We start from the raw sequence: 22598 nt of genomic DNA, 5'->3' as shown, positions 1-22598 counted from the left end.
TGTTTTCTATAAATTAACCAAATCACTGAGATGCATTTGCTCTAATCGCCTGTAGTGAGAGACAGGTAGGAAACCTTAACAAGGAAGCTGTCTCGTGCACTGGTCAGAAGGGGATTTTCTCAAGCGTGAATCTTTGACAAACGAAAGGAATAATGTGTGGCGGAGACATAGGTTATTACTAACAACATAAGGAGCAGTTTATTTTCATGAAGTGCTTGATAAACATTTCCTATTTTGTCTTCCTAATTTCTGTATAAAGAAGATGAATGGATAGAAACTGCTTTTAATTTGGGGGAGAGAAATTTTTTAAAAAGTGGCCAGTTCTAAAAAATCTCTACAAAAGGAAAAAATAGTATTCATTTTAATTTGAGAAAAAAAATATTATCAAATCTATAAAAAATAAAATCTAAGGCATTTCCAGAAATAGTATTTCTGTTTATATGTTTCACTAAAAGTTGTTTTTAAGAAGTTTTCTCTCTTAAATTGAAATAGTCCTCGCAAAATATGTACAGTTAGCAGTCATTCATTGCATTTTACTGTACATGTGCTGTACATGACAACAATAATAGTAATGTTTGTTCAGTTTACAAAATTGGGCAGGTCGTGAGCTATTTTCTTCAGGACACAAGCACCAAACTGAAGGCATCGTTAAAATGTACCACACAGCAAGCAGAAGTACACAATAACATGCCGTAAAAACATTTTTAGAGTCATCATGAAAGTTTGGCCCCTTCCAAGAAGTGCCAGTGTAAAGCTAATAGTCTTACAGAGGCTCTGAGGATCAGCATTCTAAGACCATTTTGACCTCTTCTTCCCAGAACAGTCGAGTGAGCTCAATAAATGTTGTTGACTCTCTCAATGAATAAACTCAGGCGATACCCCCAATAGTAAACATTTGGAAGTTTCTTTCCTGTTTGATTAGGAGAATAGAATATTATATGTAGTTTAATTTTACATATGTAGCACTGGGCCAGTGTAAGAAATTAATATATTTGCTAAAAAGGTTAGTGACTATGATGATAGGAATAATATTCTCAGCAGGGTCGAAATCCAGTCTTTAAAAGTTTTTAAAAATCCTAAAGTATTTAGATTGAATACTGAATTAGTGTTATTTGACTATTTTTGACCTCATAAAACAGCAGTTTCATATCGTTCAAAATAAAACATAAAGATAAAATCTCCTATTTATTGTGTAATTAGTTTATATTGGCTATTCTTCCTTTATAAAGTTTGCAGGAATCTTCAAAGGCTATGGGGCGCCATCCGTACCTTTTTTTTCTTTCATTTTTGCTAGTGAGACTAAGCTAGTATCTTAACTTGCATATTAATGAGTTCATATATTCAAACTATTTTAAAGGTGAGTGGGTTCCATATACTGATTTTCACTTATATTTCCAAAGACAATTTTTATTATGCAAGGTGAAGCCTCCTCTTCCCCCTCTCCTTTTCCTATTCACCAGGCACAAACATAGTTTAAAAATAGTTTGCTATGTATATCCTTCTAGAAAGCCCTCCACCTATTTGCCTGCCCATCTATGAGCATATCACATTACATTTCTTTATAATAGTTGCGTAGTGTTACGTTATAATAATTAGTTTTAGTTTACAGTTTTATTTTCTTCTTTTGATTGAACTTGGGCTTGAAGTTTTTATTTTTTGTTTTGTTCATTTTTATTTTTTGTTTTTTATTTTGCAACGTGCTCTTTATATCATTTGCCAGTGTCGCCATTTGTCAATTTTCTCTTTCAATTTAGAATATTGTTTTGCATCTTGAAAATAACTTCTTGCAACCTATTATTTATCTTTTTAGTTTGATTGTGATATCCTTTACCATACAGTCAAATATTTCCATCTTTTCTTCCTTTGTGACTTTTGGCTTTTATGGTTTTCTCATTTATTTTCTTCTGGTGCTTTTAGAGTCTTGTGGTTATTGTGGGGTTTTTTAATGTTTAGCAATCTAGAATTTATTTTTATTCATGGTGTATGAGGTGGGAGAATTTTTCTCCACATAAATAGGCAAATCATTAATAACATTTATTGACTTTTTCATCCTTCTATTAATTTTTAACGCAGGTACATTGACTACTAAATTCCCTTATGTACATACATGAGTGGGTTTCTAGATATGCTATTCTATTATTAGTCTGTCCCATGCCAGCATCATCTTGTTTAAATTACCACGCTATTACTTTTTGATTACTTATAGGATAATCTTCCTCTGATTTTCTTCTTTTGTAGAGTTACTTTGGCTCTTTATGTGCATTTATTCTCCCACATGAACTTTAGAAACAGCTAATCAAAATGAGTTTAAAGATTAAACAGGAATGCTTCCTTGATATGTGTGTGACCATTAATTAAAATGTTTGCTGTTTGTTCCCGATAAAAACATTTTATCAGACTAAATAAGTTTCTTTGTATTCCTAGCTTCCTAAAAGTTTATTGCTGCTTTTATTTTTTTAAATCAGGAATGTATGTTGAATTTTATTAAGTGATTTTAAGGATCTATACAGGGTGATGTATATTTTGTTCTTTATTCTATTAGTAAAATAGAAGTGAATTAATTGATTCCCCAATATTAAATCTTTGATTCTTTTTGAATGACTCTAATTTTTTTTTCTGCACTTGAAAAGATGCTCATTTGATTAACGACAGATATATATATTAAACCCTTCTAAAAATGAGTAACACATTATCTGTATGCCCTAAAACATTAGGTGTACAACTTTTATTACAATTTTACTGTGTCATGAATTCTATATATCAATTATAGGTTTTTTAAGGCTATTTTTCTCAATATTTTGTGGATACTTTTGCCAGCATGCATGTGGTCACATTTAAGTTAGGTCAGAAATGATTAAAATGATGAGTAAAAGGAAATATATTTTTAAATAATCGGGTGTAACTATACTTATTCAAAGGGGTTAGGATGTCATTCAAGAGACCGGGTAGTTACTTCTGGGTTTTCCAGAAAATCAATCTTTTCCTACTAATTGTAGACATTCCTCTATTTATTTAAATTACCAGAATTACTGTGTTCAGTCTGGATCCCTTTAATTTGTTCATAATTGAGCTTGTGTGGGTGTTGAGTTGGAAGCTCTCAGGAGCTGAATAACACAGCTGCCTCTTTGGCCTTTGGCATAGGGTTTTCCCCCGAAGAGCTGCCCTTGTTGGCAGTGTGCCAGGAAGTTACACTCAAAGACTTTTTGATGAGGCATAAAAATTTTTAATTTTCAGGCTTGGTGTTTTATGACCCCATAATACTGTTTAAGGAATTAGAATTATTCGAGGGACAGCACTTCAGTATTTTGGCTCTTTCATTGACCTAATCTATAGCCCTGTTCTAAGTTGAGTTTAAAACGTCATTTCCCACAGATTTTTTTGAGAGTTTTCTCTCCTGTTTCCAATTGGCCTCCCACTCCCATTTCAGAAGGGCATTTTATAACATGGGTAGGAGAAGGGTAGGGCTGTGCAGATGCAAGATGCCGGCAGCTGTTCTGCGTCTGCTCAATGAGAGGAAATGAGCTTCAAGTGATGCATGAGGCATTTAGACTAAATTTTAGGAAGATTTTTGACAATGAAGACTGTTAACATTCTGTGTCTCATAGTCTCCTCAAAAAAAGTGCATGTGTCTTGAATAACTCTCCCTAAAATCAGGACAAGAAATAGACTGGCTGATTTTCTTTCAAGATCTATGATTCAGCAATTTTATTCTGTTATTTGCTTGCTCTAAATTTTTTTAAGTTAGAAAATGTTTGACTTTTTCATCCTTCCCTATTAATTTGGAATGCAGGTACACTGAATACTAAATTGCCTTACATCAGCCCACAGTTGAAGTAAATTATAAGTCAACTGATTTCTCATATCTACCAATGTAAATATTTGGGATACGTTTTGAATATAACCCTTTCATATATGTCAGATATTGCTGTCAGAGAGTAGTTCAGCATCTCTAGTATCAAATCAAAGATGGACATGAAAAAAGTTAATTAACCCCTCTCTACTGCTCTAATACTTTCTTTTTTAAATTATTTTTTGTGTAATGAGATAATCCTATATGCATTCTTGATAATAAGACAAATATCCTGAACACTGAATATCCTGAATATAGAATTATTATAAAATTCTATATTCTGATAATCACAATGCTTGTTTATCTATAATATAAAATATATAAATATATATTTTAATATAAATTTTTATTTATACTCATGGATCTTTTTTATAGTTCGTCAATAAGTAATACCTCTGAAGATGGTGAAAGTTAAATCATGTCCTGCTATTTTGGACATAACTTTAACTTTAAAACAAACTGGTTGGTAAAGAAAAATTAATGGTAACACTAAAAGAAGGTGTCTATTTACTTTGTATAATAGACAAGGAAATGTACAAAGACATACTCAGATGTATGCCCTAAGCTTTAGGAAGTCAAAATTAAGGAATTACATAGAATATTTATTCATTCATTAAACAATTGTTTGTTGTTGGGCCGAGCCCGTGGTGTACTCGGGAGAGTGCGGTGCTGGGAATGCAGCAGCGCTCCCGCCAAGGGTTCGGATCCTATATAGGGATGGCCGGTGCACTCACTGGCTGAGCGCGGTGCGGCCGGTCTCAAAAAGGACAAAAAAAAAGAAAAAAACAATTGTTTGTTGAATGCCTACTGTGTGCCAGGAAATACATGAAACACTCAGGATTTGGCAAGTAAATGAAAGAAATGATTCGTGCTGCATGTTAAAACCCTAACAGGAAAAGGAAAACTCAAGAGTTAAGGGAAGATTTCCAAAGGAAATTCTGACATGATAATTTATAGGAGATAAGGGAGGAAGAAAAAGAGAGTGACATCTGAAGACACTAGTGTCGCTGCTTCAGAAACTTGCTAATAACCTCAGCTATGTAGAAAAGAGGAAGACAGAAACAAATGAGTAAAAAAAAAATGTAGTAGTAATCTAAAAGAATAAATGCAGGAAGATCTAAACTGCTGCATGAGACAAGGCTCATAAAACTCAATGAGAGTTAGACAGCTAAGCTATTTTTAAAGCATTAAAAAGTATGTGAGGTGGTCCATTGTATAAAACACGTAACGGATGTCAGGTGGGAAGTAGAGCCACACAGTTCCTGTGTTCATTTTATCTTTGTGCACACAAGAAAGTGATGTTCAAAATGGAAAAGCGCGGCGCCAGGGAACGGAAGGCTAGACAGTTTATAGTGCTGTGCACTAAAAAGTGGTGCTCGTGCAGTGGCTGTTCCTCATCATCAGAAATTACGGAGAGTATGCCTCACACTGGATGACAGGTAGCAAATTACCAATCTCACAAAGATGATGAGTTCCAGAAACAACTAGTGATGTCAGTGCTGATCCTCAGAGGATTTCCATGTTTGTGGAATCAAAAAAAAAAAAGTGGTGGTCACCAGCACCCTTTCATTGGGTCCTTGAAATAGCTGATGTCTCATTTCCTTTTTCATAGTTTTTGTAGACTGATAAATCAAGGAAATGTTAGAAATATAGAAATATAGGTTATATTGAATTTTATAAAGGTATTTCCATTTGTTTTCTAATGGAGACTTATGGATCAAATTATACACTGAGGTAGGTATAGCATTGGAATGTCTGTGCTAGTCTGTTTCTGTTGCCTATAACAAAATACATAGAACTGGGTGATTTATAAAGAAAACAAAATTTATTACTTACAGTTTCTGAGTCTGGGAAGTCCAAAGTCCATCTGGTGGTGGCAACAGTGACCTAGGGGTCTCACATGGCAAGATGGTAGAAGCAGAGAAAGAGAGAGACAGACTCTCTTCCTTTAAAGCCCTCAGAACCACACCCCTGACCACCTTTTTTAATCCGTTCACTACAGCAAAGTCCTACAATCCAATCACCTCTTCAAGGCTCCACCTTTCACCATATTACCATAATAGGATTACATAATAATCCATCCTATTACCGCAATAGGATTTCCCACCTTCTTAACGTCACAGTGGGGGCTAAGTTTCTAATACCTAAAACTTGGGGGACACAATTCAAGCTTCAGTGAGTTTTGGGGGACATAATTCAATCCACTACAATATCCTCTCCCAAAATGTGCTAATAAATGGCTCATTATCACCCTGAGGGAAGTTAAATAACACATACCATAAATTCTGTACTTGGCCCCTACAGTGTGTTCTAATAATAATCAACAGAATTTGATGAAGACTCGATGTGTGTAATTTGGATGAAGGTATGAAAGGCATTCCTACCAAATTTTCAGTAGATACTGTCTGAGAGAGTTGAGTAATATGTTAGATTGACAGAATTAGCATTAAATGATTTCTCCAGAATTGAAGATAGAATTTAACAAAGAATGATGTGTTCATCCAACATTTATTGGATACTTGCTATATATATATACTATATAATCCAGGTTAATAAAAGAAAGGCTCCACTCACATGGCATTTTCATTTTCATTGGGTAAACAGATGGTAAAGTTGTACATAGTGAATAAATAGTAAAATTTCATATGGAGATGATTTCCCTGAAGCCAAATTCAGGTAGAGACAAAGACTGAGGGGAGGAGAAGCTATTTTAGATAGAATGGTGAAAGATGAAGATAATGTCTTAAAGTCAGATTTTAAAAAGATCAATTGTACAAGTGTAGGATTTACAAGAGTTGGCATAATAGCTACTATTGAAGCTGCTTGCCTGATGTGGTGTTGGGCCGGATCACAGATCCTTCTACCCCGTCCTGTGCAGGTCTGGGTCAGGTACACAAAAGAAAAACTGAGTAGCCACCAGCAAAGTGGACATGCTTTATTCCAGACAGGAGCTCCACCAACCAGCAGTTCAGAGCTGCTGCCTTCCTTACCGAAAGTGTACACGCTAGTGGCAATGAGCCGGGGGAGCGCATGCGCACCAACTCTCCTCTTACCTAACTAGTTTACAGTGGATGTGCTGAATCATACCCAGCTGGATACGAGGCAAGAGGGCCTGACTAAACCAACTCCACTTTCTTCACAAGTGACCATTCCCAAAGCTAGTTATGTGTTACCAGATCAAGGAAGGCAATAGCTCCACTATATCCTGGCCTAGTCACAACACATTAATAGTGTTGCAGTTAATTCTGGGTACAATATCATAGGAGATGCAAAGACAGTACAGAATGCATCCAGATATTGGTGAGAGGCCTAGAAACCACGTCCAATGAAAAACAGTTGAAAGAAAGAAAGATATCATGCCTGGAAGAGAGATGACTTGAGAGGAATGGGAGAGCTCTTCTCAGATATTTTTATGGCTAATATTGAAAACCTCCAATCCGCTTTATATATCAAGCACTGATAACCACATCGGAAGATAAGTCAAGTTTACAAGGTTTGAAATCTAGGAAGATGATAGTGATAGAAAACTGAATACTGTTTTGTGGCATGTTTGATATGAAAGGGAAAAAAATGTATAAATTAAAAATTTATGAAGATTTACAAGAGAATTATGGAAAAGGGACCATTGTTTATTTTTCCGTATTTGGTAAGGTGTACAGGTTCTTTTTATATTTTAGCATATCTTAATATGTTTATATAGTTAAAAAAAAAGTCACACAGGTTTTCATTGGGTAGAATGAGTAAATGGAAAAACATTGAGCTGAGAGAAATGGCATGTCAGAACTTGGGCTGAATTCGTATAGACATCTCTGGTGAGAAAAGAGAAACCAGTAAGGAAACAGAGTAACTGACTTCATGCACACTTTACAGCACCTCCATGCAAGAAGGCCTCTTTCAAAACATGAAGGAAACTAACATTTGGGTTAACCAAAACTTAACATATAATTATATTTTAGATAATTACTACATTTAAAAATAAAAATGAACTGTAGGCTAGTATTAGTATTAGCTGAATCATAGAGATATAGATCATTTCTATATGCCTGTAATATAGATCATTATTTTAGATAAAGAAGAATAATGCAGATTTTGTTTTAATTAGTTAAAATAACTATCTGAGTTGGAAGCAAAGGTATAAAAATGTTTCTCAATGTCAGGGACATGTTTTTCTCCCTATAAGTCCATATATATCCTTTCCTTCTATTTTATTCTTTATATTCCATAGGAAATATATTTTCAAAGAGAATTTGACTTTGCGTTTATTAATTGTAAAATGATGCTTTTTGTGTATAAAACATACTTTTGTACTGCTCCATATGTTTCCAGACTTGTCTGAAAGTTGTGGCGCATTCCAGTAAACCCCATCATACCTTCCCTAATGAATAAATGCTCACAAATGCTTTAAACATAGTTGCTCTCACCATTTGTTGTATGAATGAATAAGAGGCACAACTCTCTCGTATGCCCCTATCTTAAAAAAAAATTATTTGAAGCAAGGATCCTACCTCTTATATAAAAACACTGAAGCTGATGCCTAGAGTGAAAGGGATTCAGTGTTGTTTGCAGCAATAGCTGCAGTCATGGAGAGGGAATGTTAGTACTGTTATTAGAGGTGAGGCTCTACATCTCCTACATATTTTTCTGGTACTTGGTAGTTGACTTGAATAGTTGATATAAGTAAATTCTCCTCAAGTAAATGTTGAGAAATACTGAGGAAAAAGTTACCCTATGGATTTCATATGTAGATTAGTAATCCAATCATTGGGTCACAAGTGGTCTCAAATGTAGCCATGCAGTTTTTTGCTAAGATTATATTTTCTCAAGATGGGAGTTTGGTTAATGGAATATGTAAATAATTTTAAACTTCAGTGTATGGAAGAGAAACCCAGGGCTCTGTTGTCCCACAAGAGATATAAAGAAAACTATGAAGTTTGGAAATGTTTGTAAATGAAGCTTAACCAATGATATTCTGCCAATAATGAACCCATGCAGATTTTTATTAAATTGACTGCAGTATATTTAGAACTTTATTTGTGCTCTGATGGGAAATATTGATCAATGCAGAAACTGCCTTATCCTTTAAAATTGAAATATTCTTTTTTTTCTTTTTTCCTTTTTGTCTTTTTTCGTGTCCGGCCACGGGATCGCAACCCTCAGTGTCGCACCCGCAACTCGCTCAGCCAGTGAGCGGGAACCGGTCTGTATGTGGGATCCGAACCCTCAGCAGGAGGGCCGCCACGCTCCCAAGCGGCACACTGTAGCAGTGCGCCACCAGGCTGGCCCTAAAATTGAAATATTCTGAGCTCCTCTTAAAACTTGGATTAGTATGTGAATCCAAGCACTTTCTTCCTTATATTTTGTATCTCAATTGAAGCTCCACATCTAGGATTCTAAGCCTTTTAAATAAAGCCAAGAATGAACCTTTTCTTCTCTTTTGTCTTTGTTTCCTAAACCATTATTCACATTTAAATGAAATTCTGTGTTCCTTCTAAGAGAACTTTTGTATTAATGTAAGAATATCTTCATAAAAATACGAAGCTCAGGAAGCTATCCAAAGAATGGAACAAAATACTTTAGTTCTCTTTGGAAATATGAACTAAATCCATTAGTTGTTTTGAAGTAAGAATTTCATTAGTTGAAAATATTATATATAATGAATAATTAAATATTAGTATAACAAAATATATGATATAAATATGAGTATATGTTAAAGGAAGTTTGGCAGTTTTATAATTATCTCTTTTGATTGGTATTCTGAATGATAAAAATTTGTTATTGGCAATACTTTATGCAGAAATGAAAGCTAGTGTAGGGAGGTGTGACTATCTCATTTTAATAGTTGCAGTTCTTCAAAAAGAAAACATCTTTAGTCTTGCATATTTTTATTCTTATGTGTGTGTATATATATATATATATACACACATATATATATATATATGTATTCTTATATTCTAATTTTTCCTCAAAGTGATTGTACCAATTACATCCTTCTAAATTTGTAAGAATAGTCTAACCTAAACATTATTCTCAATATTGTTCAATCTACAGCATTATCATTAATTGTAAGTTTGCTCTTGAATAAATGTAGCATGATTCATTTGCCTAATATTAATTTGCCATAAAAGTTGTTTTCAATTCTTCACTCTTAGAAATAGCAATGCATTGAGCCTGATAGTGCACCAGCCTTTGTAAACAATTGTGATTATGTCATCACTGTAAATTTCTGTAAGTATAATTCTTTGGCCAGATGATGTATTAAAGATTTAAGGCTTTTTATTCATGTGACCAATTGTCCTCTAAAAAAGCAGTTTTGCTCCATTCAGCAGCAGTATGTGGAAGACTCTGAGTGTCATCATTTCTTTTCATTTTTGCCAATTTTACAACCTAAGAGGGAGTATTTCTATTTTATTTTTAAAATTACTTCTGTAATTAAACATTTTTCATCTATTTGTGCATTTCCTATTGTGAATCATCGAGCATTTCCTTTATAAGGCTGAAAATTTCTAAATTAAATATCACTTTTTGGAAGTAAAATGTTATTCTACATTAAAGGTCGATTGCAGCCCTTGCTCACAGGGGAAAATAGATGTTTTGGATGTTTTGTTTTCACTTTCCTAAAGCTAAGTATGTTACTTGCTCCAAAGTATATATTAATCTAGTTATGTCTTTCATTTAATGGTTGGAAAACTGTCTAAACTTGAACCAGAGGCAGAGTCAGAATTCAGAATTATTTATGATAAAAACTTCTTAATCTGGGGCAAGTCAATTAGTCTTTTTAAAAATAATTTATTTTTAGTTCTTCACTGGAACACTAAAACTACTATATTTTATATACAGCAGTTCTGGCTGATTTAGACCATATTAATACAAAGGCTGGCATCACTATGAACAGCTACTCTGCTCTTATAAGACTGAAACGCTGCCCAGTGCTTGAAAATACAATTTTAGTTCCATGTAAAACTCATCCATCCATCTGTTCCCTCCTTCCTTTATACATTCATTAAACAAACATTTATTGGGTGCTTCCTCTGTGCCAGGTACTGTTCTAAATAACTGGAACATATCAGTGACAACAGATAATATTTTATTTCTGTAGCTTACCTTTCTTTAGTGGAGATAATCTCATAAACAAAGTTTGAAAGATTAGGTATGTAAATGGTAATAACACAATAAGTGAATAAAGATCCTAGAAGTATATCCAGTATGACAAACATAACTCTGCAAATTGTGTAAAGAGAAAACACGAGTGGAAAGGCTAATGTTTCAATACCCACTGGGTTTTCAGTGTTCATAAGAAAAGGTAACTAGGAATTCTGTCCAATGAAAGTATAAAAATTAAAGTGAAAATTAAAATAGAGATCAAATTGAAATTGACTAATCAAGAGTGAAGGTTTTAAGTGAGTTGGGAATAAGTTGATCTACCCTCTGCTGATCGAAGAACTAACTGGCATAATCCCCAATCCCCAAGCATTTCAGAATTATCTTGAAAGAATCATGAGAGCATTTAAAAAGGTTTCAGCTTGAAATTCCTTAAAAGTAAAATAAGGGTGTACCAAGGAATTGGAAAATATTTAGCCCATTTTCAAAATTTGGGAAACATTATCATAGCACCCAATTGAGTGAAAAATAAGTTACATCAGAGATTTTTTATTTCCAACTTTAATAAATCAGTAGATGCCAAGTAAATAATTCCAGTGCTTTCTCTGTACCCAGAAAGGCAAGAGGGACATCACAAGGGCCAAGTCCTCTAGCTTTAGGTTAGCAGTGCAACCTTATCAAAGATTGAAGAATATGTTTATTAATATAAGCACAGATGTCCACAAAAATTTAGTTGAAACTTAATAGATTGAATGTCTTAGTAATGACTTGAATGGTAACTGAGTGATAAAGAATGATCAAGTAAGTTTGGGAAATGCTGACAGAGTTAAACAGGCTTCTTAAATACAGGATTGCTCACAATGTTTAATGTGTTTTACCTACATTGCCAGGCTTAAAGAGTTTCCAAGATATATGCAGCGTTTCCCAAACTTATTTGGTCATAGAAACTTTGAGTACAGATCTTGTCATAGGTCTAGTGCTCTGAGGAATGTCCTTGGCAATGAGAAGATATGAGTGTGTGTATGAGGCCTAAAGGTGATCTGAAACACTGAGAGTAGGGTGAGGAAGGATTGCCAAGAAGCTAGGACATGTGGAGCAGTGCTTTGAGGCAGGGTGCCACCTGAGAGGGAATAGCAGGGTAGCAACGTGCCCACAGCCACTAAACAAGTCAGAAGTAGCTGCAGAGCAGCATGAATTAACCATGGACTGCGATGACAGAAGGTGACTGAATGTCTGCAGTATGCCTCTGAAGAATAGCACATGGACAGCAAAATAACCCCTAAGATGTTACTGAGTATCTGTGGTCAGAAACCTGACTTTCCTTTACATGTGGTAAAAAGATCAAATTCCTCAGCCCTGATATTCAAGCTCTAATGCTTATTAATCTAGAATATAAAGAGGAAAAGCATTAGCAGTAGCTGTAATTGTAGTATTAACAGCTAACGATTTTTGAGCACTTGCTATATATGCCAGGCATGGTTTTTTGCACAGCAATTCTATAGCTGTTTTACGGATGGTGTAATTAGGCCTTAAAGAGATCGATTTGTGTATAGTCCATAGGTGGTACGTGGTGGAATCTGGATTTGAACTCGGGCCCATTTGACTTTGATGGCTAAGGTGCAAACCATTATGACTTTTTGTTTCAAATGAGGCTTATTAATTTCCCAGTCTGAACTCTAAAAATAGAAGACCCACTCTTTCTTCTCTTCTATTTAAATTCTATCTTCCATTCAAGACCCATTCAAGTTTTGCCTGCTCTACGGGACTGTCATTTTCTCCAGCTCTTTTTCTGAATTCCTAAAGCAATTACCAATGGTATTGATTTTAGCACAGAATTGCATACTCTTGGATATCTAGTGAGTGAGAAATTTTTTCCCACTCCAATCAGATTGCAAGCCCCTACAGGGTCATACCTTATACTTCTTGAGCACCTCCCTTCACCACTTAGCGTGTGTAGGTGCTGAGTAAATCAAGATGGATGGATGAATGGACAGCGTTAGAACAATCTGGCTGCAATCTCAGAAACCCTATTGATCTTGATGATTGATTGGGCTGATCTTACTAAGTAGGCAGGTTCCCCTTTCCTACATCAAAACATTGAATGAATAAAAGTGAAAACAAATGATTAAGTGAATAAAAGTGCAAATAAATGTTTGGTTTGGGTAGCAAAATAGAATAGGGATAAAGATATTTTAGGAGGGTGCAGAATGTGAAACCCTATACTCAGGTTTACTTACCCAAACTAGTTTTATTCATTTGAGAGGAAAGTGTTTGGGAAAGTCTCATAAAGATGAACATAATTAAGGAAGGAATCAAAAACAGGAAATATAGACGGTGAAAGCCTTTAATTCTGTTAAATGAAGAAGAATGAAAGCAGTTGTTTAAAACTTGAAGAAAAGGACTGCATGCTTTATTTCCTAATTGGAGGAATCTATGAATAAATTAGGCAATCACTTGACATAATTGATTTAGATCATGTGAATTCAGTTGCTCCTCAAGAGAGGGTAAATTAGATCAAATTGTGACCCTTCCTAGTCTTCTGTTCATCACTGATGTTCTTTTTCCCTTTGTATTCCTCTGTATTCTTATTTTTTTTAAATTAAGAGTATATATTTTTATTTGTAATACTTAATTTTAATTTATAAGAAGTTTTTCCTTTTCATTGTAGAATTAGAGTTGAAGATAATATATCTCTAATAAAAAAGTCTTTGTGCTTCTTATTTATGAATCCCATTTTTATTTTCCATAAATCTGTTTGCACAAGAATGGCATAGTCTGCATAGTCTCCTAGTGCCATGGGAATTATATTCAAAACATGCTTGAACTGCTTGCTTTTACCTGAAGCAACATGAAATTGAATTACATTAGTATAGAGCAATTTGATTGCATGTCAGTTGTAGCAAATGTCGTGTAAGCTGAATATTTAGAGATTTTACTCACCTTGGGTCACACAGTATTAGTTGTCATGACAAATATCCCAAAGTGAAACCCCCCCAAAAAAAACCTGAATTAAAGAACACAATCGACTCAAAATAAATTGAAAATAGTCTAAGTGATTTAAATACTTGGCACAGGTCTTACTCACCTTGGGTCACACAGTATTAGTTGTCATGACAAATATCCCAAAGTGAAACCCCCCCCAAAAAAACCTGAATTAAAGAACACAATCGACTCAAAATAAATTGAAAATAGTCTAAGTGATTTAAATACTTGGCACAGGTCTATCCATTACAGATTCATAATCTATGCAAATTTTTATCCACAAAGCAATTTTTGTATTTGGGTTTAATCAAAACTTAATAATGCAAGTATAATCTATTTACTACAACCTCATATGCTAAGATGACTGAGGAACGTTAAAAGGCCCTGTGTTCAAACAGCCCAACCTGTACGATGTCCAGCATAGCTACTTGATGTTGATGGATGTGTGAGTTAACTCTTAAATGGGCTAAATTAACTAACCTTTCGATATCTAAATCTGTAGCCCTTTAAAAAATAGTACTTACATGAAGAGCTTATTCATGACCAAGCTATAATTTAGAGATGTTGTTATATTGAAAATGTGGTCACAGAGTCGTTATGAGCAAAATTCTCAGTCTAATTGTCTACCCCACTGGGAAAACTGATGATATGCTTCCGTCATTAATGGTTTGGGAATATCATATCTGTAAAAGAAGTTAATAGTCTCAAACTGTTGTTCAATATGTCATTACCATGTGTCTTTTTAAGTATATTTTATAAGGTTCATTTTGAAATAAAGCATTAGTATATAAGAGAAATACTTAGAGAAGCGTATTTGAATGAAAAGAGAAAATCTTTGTCTTCTTAAGTTAGAGAAAAGGTTTACCATGGATAATATATGTAAAACTGAGAAATGATCGTAAGGGTTAACTTTGGATTATATTGTTCCTTTTTTTAATCCAGCAACATCTTGAAAAGATAATTTGGAAATTCCAGCATTCTTAAAATAGGATTAAAAGACACTGCTTTAATAGTCACTTNAACTGTTGTTCAATATGTCATTACCATGTGTCTTTTTAAGTATATTTTATAAGGTTCATTTTGAAATAAAGCATTAGTATATAAGAGAAATACTTAGAGAAGCGTATTTGAATGAAAAGAGAAAATCTTTGTCTTCTTAAGTTAGAGAAAAGGTTTACTATGGATAATATATGTAAAACTGAGAAATGATCGTAAGGGTTAACTTTGGATTATATTGTTCCTTTTTTTAATCCAGCAACATCTTGAAAAGGTAATTTGGAAATTCCAGCATTCTTAAAATAGGATTAAAAGACACTGCTTTAATAGTCACTTCCTGTTATTCACATGTTCTTTATTAAGAGAATAAAAGAATAATTATAAAATATTTGACAAAGGATTAGCATCCTTAATATATGAAGAGCTCCTATAAATTATTGGAAAATAAGTATTTCAATACAAAATTGGAAAGACATATAAGACAATTCACATAGGAAGAAAAAAAATCCAGTCAGTGAATAAATATGAAATAAATTCAAAATGCAAGTAATTAAGAAAATTGAAATATTATTTTGGAAAACATTGGCAAGTGCTGAAAAATACAAGAATGCTTCAAACGGTTCATGGGAAGATTTTTTATTATCTTTTAATTCTATTTTTCCATGAACCGTTTGAAGTACCCTCCTACATGTTACAGTGTCAATACATGCTTGTTGGGTATTTATGTTAATGCTGCTTTACTGTAAGACAATGTGGTAATTGTATAAGGCACCTTACCTATTACTATCTTTTACCCAGTAATTTCATTTCTAGGAATCATTCTACCAAAAAAATGAAAGTTTTGACCAAGATTTAAGAATAAGATTTTGCACTATAGTCAACTTAATTTTCCAGCAATTAGAGGATTAGTAAAATTGTAGGATATTAATCTAATAGATATAATACACTATTTTGCAACCAATAAAAATCTTCAGACTATTTAATTAAAAAGAACATGTTAATGGTAAAATATAAGTTGAACAAGGCAGGCTATTATTCTATTAGTGTATATGTGTAGGTGCATGTGTATGTATCCTTGAATAAATAATGGAAGGAAATTTTGCAAAATGTATTTTTCTTAGTGGAAGTTGCATAGATAATTTTTATCTTATTTGTACATTTCTGCATATTTCAAACCTTTACTATAAACATGTATTATATACGTAATTAGAATACAATCACTTGGCAGTATGAAAATAATTTTAAATAGAATAAAAAAGCAGAATTCTGTGCATGGTAGAAAGAAATATTTAACTATGAGAAGGATGAAGTGGTGTGGGGTGTATTGGCTGACTTTATAGCATTGAGGACTATCACCTAGAGGGAGAGGATAAGAGTATTTAGGGGGCAGAATGATGATATGTTTGTTAATAGATTTCAGGTTGGTGCAGAAGTTTACTCCTTACCATTTCAAATGGTATAAGGCAAAAGTACATTTCACTGCAATGCTCAGAGAACCATGCTAACAGTGGTGTAATAAACAGGGGTTTATTTGTCTTACATAACATTGTCTGAATAAGGCCAATTCAGTGGCTTGATGAAGCCATTAGAAACCTAGGCTCCTTCTCTTCTTCCATCATTTCACTGCAATGCTCAGAGAACCATGCTAACAGTGGTGTAATAAACAGGGGTTTATTTGCCTTACATAACATTGTCTGAATAAGGCCAATTCAGTGGCTTGATGAAGCCATTAGAAACCTAGGCTCCTTCTCTTCTTCCATTCTGCCATTCTTGACTTTCTGGCTTTCGTCCTCATATTTGTTATTTCAAAGTGTCCAGATGGCTGCTGTGTCTTTAGCAATTGTGTCCATGTTTCAGGCAAAAAAAAAAAAAGTAACAGAAGGCAAGAGAATGTGCCAATGTTCTTCCCTCTATCAGGAAATCCAATATTGTCTAAGTGCTGCCCAGCAAACTTCCACTATTATTTCACTGGCCAAGACTATCACATGTCACATTCCATCCAGCCAGGAAGTGGCTAGGGAGAATGGGTTGTTGGTGGCATTGGGTCAGTCAACCTACAGAGTCTGCCATAGCCACCCGGTATGTTTGTGACATTCTGTTCACTGCGTGCATGCAGAAGGACACAAAGAGCCTTCTGAGCTGGGCAGACTTTGAGTTCCTATAGATCTTAGTCTGTAGGGACTATTTTAATCCTATTTTGATAGAATTATAGAATCAGTAGAAGAGTGGTATGAGAGCAATGGCCTGATTCTCTATCCACAGTCAAAGTCAAGCTTAATCAATTCTATTTAGGCTGGGGCACAGGATAAGAAGTCAATTGTTTGGGAGAATTATGGTGCCATTCTCAAGACAGACAATTCAGTCAAGGGACAGGATATAGCAAGGAGACACCCAGATGGGACAAAATAACATTTTTTTTTTCTTCCTAATGACTTTGAAGCAATAGTGTTAAACTTTATATTTTTTATGTCCTGAATTGTTGAAACAATTCTTCTGGTTGAAGCAGGCAAGCATTTTGTTTTTCCTATTAGTTGCTATAGGCACAGGGCCTAGAGCCTATAAGTTTTACAAGGACATTCCAAAGTATGTGAGATGTGAACAAAATTATTGGATCTAAAGTATAAAAATAAAATCCTAAATTTGAAATTAATGTTTATCCCTGAAATGTAACCTTAGGCCAATTTTATTAATTATTACATTAGTATTCATGTTAAAGTCTTTTACATTTGCAAAGTTTGTATTTTGAGATTTTTTTTTTACAAAATGCACAAGAAATTTCTAAGTATGTATAAAGATTGCTTAAAAAAATCTGTTAACCTATAATTAAATAAGTAACTCATAGCCAAATAATTTAAAATAAATTTTAAAATATCTTTCATATTTTTTACAGCAGAATTTTTATTTAATTAGGAGCAGGGGCAGGTGGAGGGAGGGGGGAGTAGGAGGGGAATGTACCATGAGTACAGACATTGCTTTTGCTTTTTCCCTTCCTTGATCAGCAGCCTCTAAGGTCTCCAAAGAAATCCCTGGTCTAAGGAAAAAAGATTAAAAAATTGCTGCCTGTGAGGTCGCTTTGGACTCTGGGTCTAGTAACTGTCTATTTTTACTATTAATGTCTTCTATTAGGTCAACCTTGTTCAAGATTCTTAGTATACCTCAATACCTCCCAAAAAGATAGTGGATATTTAATATGCACCTGTAACTGCCTGTTCTGCAAAAAGGAGCTTGATTTAAGTGAGCTCATCTAATAGGTCAATATAAAATACCAGGTGAGTTCACTGGAGTGTGTGCAGAACTTTGTGCATCCCATTTAAGTGAATGGCTGTGTGCTCTGAGTTGGAGAGACAGCACATAAACCCCCAAAGTTAATAACCTCTAATAAACAATGAGTCTGGATGGCAACTTTTCTATTACACACTAGTAACCCTGGTTTTGCAGTTTGCATATTAAACAGATGATAGTAGATTCTGGGCAGAAATATAGACAGTATTATATACTTCAATCCATGCCAGAAGAGAAATCTTTTGATAGCACTTGTTATAGCCAAGAACAGAAGCAGCTATAAAATCCCCAGCCAAAAACCAGGTGCCAAAATTAATTCATGCAAGAATGAAATGGGTTGGCATTTTACTGTAAATTCCATAAGCCCTAAGGGAAATGCGCATGAAAATCCTGGGTATCTCAGGCTACTAGGTCTTTAGTGTTATAGTTCCATTCTGGGCTGGCCAGTTAACTTTATGGTAAGAGACTGTTGAGTGATCAGAGAGTATGTTTCCACCCAGCCAGGCTTCTCACAAATACATGCGAAAGTGCCATGAAGAGAGCAGGGATGGTTTTTATGTACATAATTTGGATATTGCAGGCTTTCTTGTCAAATTTGCAGGATTCACACAGCTTGGTGGGTTAGCTAATAACATTGGATGACAGAATCAGGATTCAAAAAGATCTCAACAGGGAGAAATGGTGAGCTGCAATTCAGAAGATTAAATTTAATAGGGATAAATGTAAATTCCTGCATTTGGGTTCAATAAAGGAAGCAACTGCCTCTGGTCTTGCTTCCATCCAATTTATTTTCCATATTGCAGCATGGATCTTTTTAAAACACAAATCCGATCATGTCACTTCTTTGCTAAAAATCCTTAACAGCATCCCATGGCCCTGAGGATAAGGACAAAACTCATTAATGTGGTTTTTGAGATCCTCCGTGACTGGCCACTTCTTTTCACCCCCATGTTTTCTCTCACCAGTCTCCCTCTCATGCTGAACACTCCAGCCATATGGAAGATCTTTGAGTTCTTTGCATATGATCTGCCTTGGGGCTTTCATTTCATGTTTCTTCTTTCCAAAGCACATCTTCACCTTTTCCTATACATCTCCAGGAAGGCCCAAACTAGACTATGTTTAGTCTCCTCATTACTTATTTTGAAGGTTCCCGATCATTCCCGATATTCTATGTGCTGGGCAATGTTCTAGACCTTGGGACAAAACAGCAAAACAAAGCCCATGTCCACATACAGCCATATTTTAGCAGGGAAGATGTCAGGCAGTGGTACGTGCTTTGAAGAAACATGGAGCAAGATGAAGAGATAGTGATGGAAAATCGGGATTGGGAGGCCCTACTTTAGGGAGAGTGGCCACAGAGGACCTCTCTGATGAGGTGACGTTTTTGGAGCCATGATCGAAGGGGCACAGTGAACTATGTGGCTCTCTGGGAGACCAGCATTACAGTCAGTGGGAAGAGCATGCTCCGAAGCCCTGAGGAAGGTGTGGTTTGCATGTCTGAGAAATCGCCATGAGGCCAGAATGTGTAAAATGCACTGAGCAAGGGGCAGAGCTTTACCAAGTGAAGTTGGAGAAGGTCCCAGCAACCAGCCGCACCTTGGAAGGGCTTGGAAGCTATGTGAAGCATTTGAATTTTCTTCTGCATGTGGTTGGAAGCTCCTAGGAGGCTATCAGCAAGTGACTATTGTGATAAGATTTTTGTTTTGTTTTGGGTTTTGCTTTAAAAGGATGGCAATAGCTTTTGCATGGCTAACAGACTGTAGGGAGTAAATGCAGAATCCCAAAGATCAGTTGGGAGTCATTACATCTGTCAAGGTGGGAGCGAAAGGTAGCTGTGACCAGATAGGTTTGCTAACATTATCACACTATTTGTGATTACTTGTGTTAGAAACCCTGCTGGTGCAGAGCTCAGGACTGCCCTGCTCACTTTTACAATCCCTGTGCCATGGTGCCCAACATACCACTGGCTCTCCATAGATATTTGTCAAACAAAACCTGGCTTAACAGTAGTCAATATAAAAAGGACTTCAGGGTTTTAGCTGACGGCACATAGTTGATGAGCCAGCAGTAGCCTTATGTGGTTGCCAAGAAAGCTAATGCTGTCTTGAGTTGCATTAAAAAGGATAGGGGTGTGGGTGAAAGGGAGGTATAAGTCTCAGGGCACTCCATGCTGCTTCTACCACACCTAGACTCTTAACCTGATACTACACCATTTTTTTTTCCTTCTGTCTTCTTTTTAATAATATCATCTCTTAGTCACAAGGCTACACACATTGGATTCATCTTTGGTTCTCTCTGTTGCTTTATTCCCATGTTCAAACAATAAATTCTCAATGATGTCACTTCTATTTCTCTTTTTTTCCCCCCTTTTCTACTCCTCTGATACTATCTAAAGAGTAGTCCAAGTCTTTCCTGGTAACAATTCCAGGTGTGTGAGGCTGCAAACAACTTATGGCAGCTCTACTTATTTCTGAGACCATTAACAACCATTTTTAAGAGATATTGTGTACTCATTCACATAGTTGGGTGTGAAATTCTACTTTAGTAGTTGGTAGTGAGTAGTAGAAATATGTAGTTCTTGATGGCAAAGCCATTAGCAAAAGGACTCACACAATAGAAGGAATGTGTGCTTTGAAGTCAAGAACTCTTCTGATCTCAGCTATTTTATTAGCAAACTTTATGACATAATCCTTCTTAGCCTCAGTTCCCTCCTCTGTAAAATGGAGATAAGAATGCCCAGTTCAAACAGTTTTTGTAAGGAATAAATGAGATAATATATGTTGAAAAGCTCACCATGGTTTCTGACATTTGATAAGTTGGTAATAAGTTTTAGTTTCCTTCCTCTTTATCCCTGTTAAAGAAGGAGTCACTAGGTAGTGTGGAAATGTACATTGTAAGTAGTGAAGTTAGAGGTGTGTTTTTCATTGATTAATAGTGAATTGTGGTTGTTGTGTGATTTAAGGGTGGCCTGTGCCCTTTTTTCTGATGGTGTAATCAGTATCAATTTCTTGCTGATAACAGAAATATTTTTGAAGGGTTTGGGAATCATGGGAGTTCTTATAGTTGGAGTATTAAAATATTCTAACTCTGGTCGACCCCAGAAATACACAGGGAAAGCATTTTCCTACAAGGGATCATACAAGTAGTCTTTTCCCTGTCACAGATGAAAAAATAAAAAAGATGGAGCAGAGAGACTCCATAAAACTAATCTTTGGGGGCCGGCCCGGTGGCGCACTGCTACAGTGCGCCGCTTGGGAAGTGCGGCAGCGCTCTTTCAGGGCCGGCCCAGTGGCACACTTGGTAGAGTGCGGCGCTTGAGAGCGTGGCGGCGCTCCCGCCGAGGGTTCGGATCCCATATAGAGACTGGTCCGCTCACTGGTTAAGCGTGGTGCGGGCGCAACACCGAGGGTTGCGATCCCATTGCCGGTCACGAAGAAAGACAAAAAGGAAAAAAAAACTTATTACAGAGAAATTAATACCATGTTATGAAACTTGTTATAAAATTCATATCAAAATGCCCAGTCAATGAGTTGAGAAGGTGGAACTGATAGTCCAGGGAAACCAAAGTGGTTAGAATGTGCAGAGCAGAACCAGAGAAGAGATCTGCACAGAGAGAGAATTCCAGGTGTATTTAAAGAGTCTTCCTTAAGTGTTATACAGAATACTGATCAGAGCATGCCTGTCAGGAAGGTCCCAAGGCTAGCCTAAATGTATCCAGGAAATAGTACCCAGAGCTCACACAAGACTGGAAATGGTGTCTGATCCCACCAACAAGATTGGAAAAATCTCACAATCTATAGCACACTGGATAGGGCATGCATAAGGACATTGCCTCTGTAGTAGGTCATGATCAGCCTAGAGCAAATGCTGCTGTAGTCCTGCCCCAACAGATCTTTAAAAAAAAGCAAAACCAAAAAGGATCAACTCTTTCCAAGTAACTCAGCTATATCCCACAGATACACACACACACACATGCACACACACACACACACACACACATATACACACTTTTTTTTTTTTTTTTGCAGCTGGCTGGTAAGGGAACTGAACCCATGACTTTGGTGTTATAAGTCTGCACTCTAACCCACTGAGCTAACCAGCCAGCTCTAACCACAGATATTTTTAAAAATTATAAGAATAGAAAAATACTGAGCACTCAACAAGGTAAAATGGACAATATTTGGTATCCGATAAAGGATTAACAGCACATCAGCAAAATCAAGGACAAAAAACATATGATTATCTCAATAGACACAGAAAAGACATTTGACAAAAATTCAGCATCCCTTCATGATAAAGACTCTCAGCAAATCAGGTATAGAAGGAAAGGTATCTCAACACAATAAAAGCCATATATGACAAACCCACTGCCAATATCATCCTGAATGGG

The 22598-nt window shown here is 35.5% G+C and overlaps 1 protein-coding gene across 1 annotated transcript in view; it reads left to right on the top strand.

Moving 5' to 3' along the window:
- The window catches only part of PARD3B (par-3 family cell polarity regulator beta), a 201918-nt gene that overhangs the window by 102493 nt on the left and 76827 nt on the right, over positions 1 to 22598 (top strand). The gene's annotated exons all lie outside the window — the stretch shown is intronic.

Source organism: Galeopterus variegatus, unplaced genomic scaffold (genome assembly GCF_000696425.1).
Source record: "Galeopterus variegatus unplaced genomic scaffold, G_variegatus-3.0.2 Scaffold3583, whole genome shotgun sequence".
NCBI lineage: Eukaryota > Metazoa > Chordata > Mammalia > Dermoptera > Cynocephalidae > Galeopterus > Galeopterus variegatus.
The sequence above is the reverse complement of the archived record's forward strand: the minus strand, read 5'-3'. Positions and strand labels throughout refer to the sequence as shown.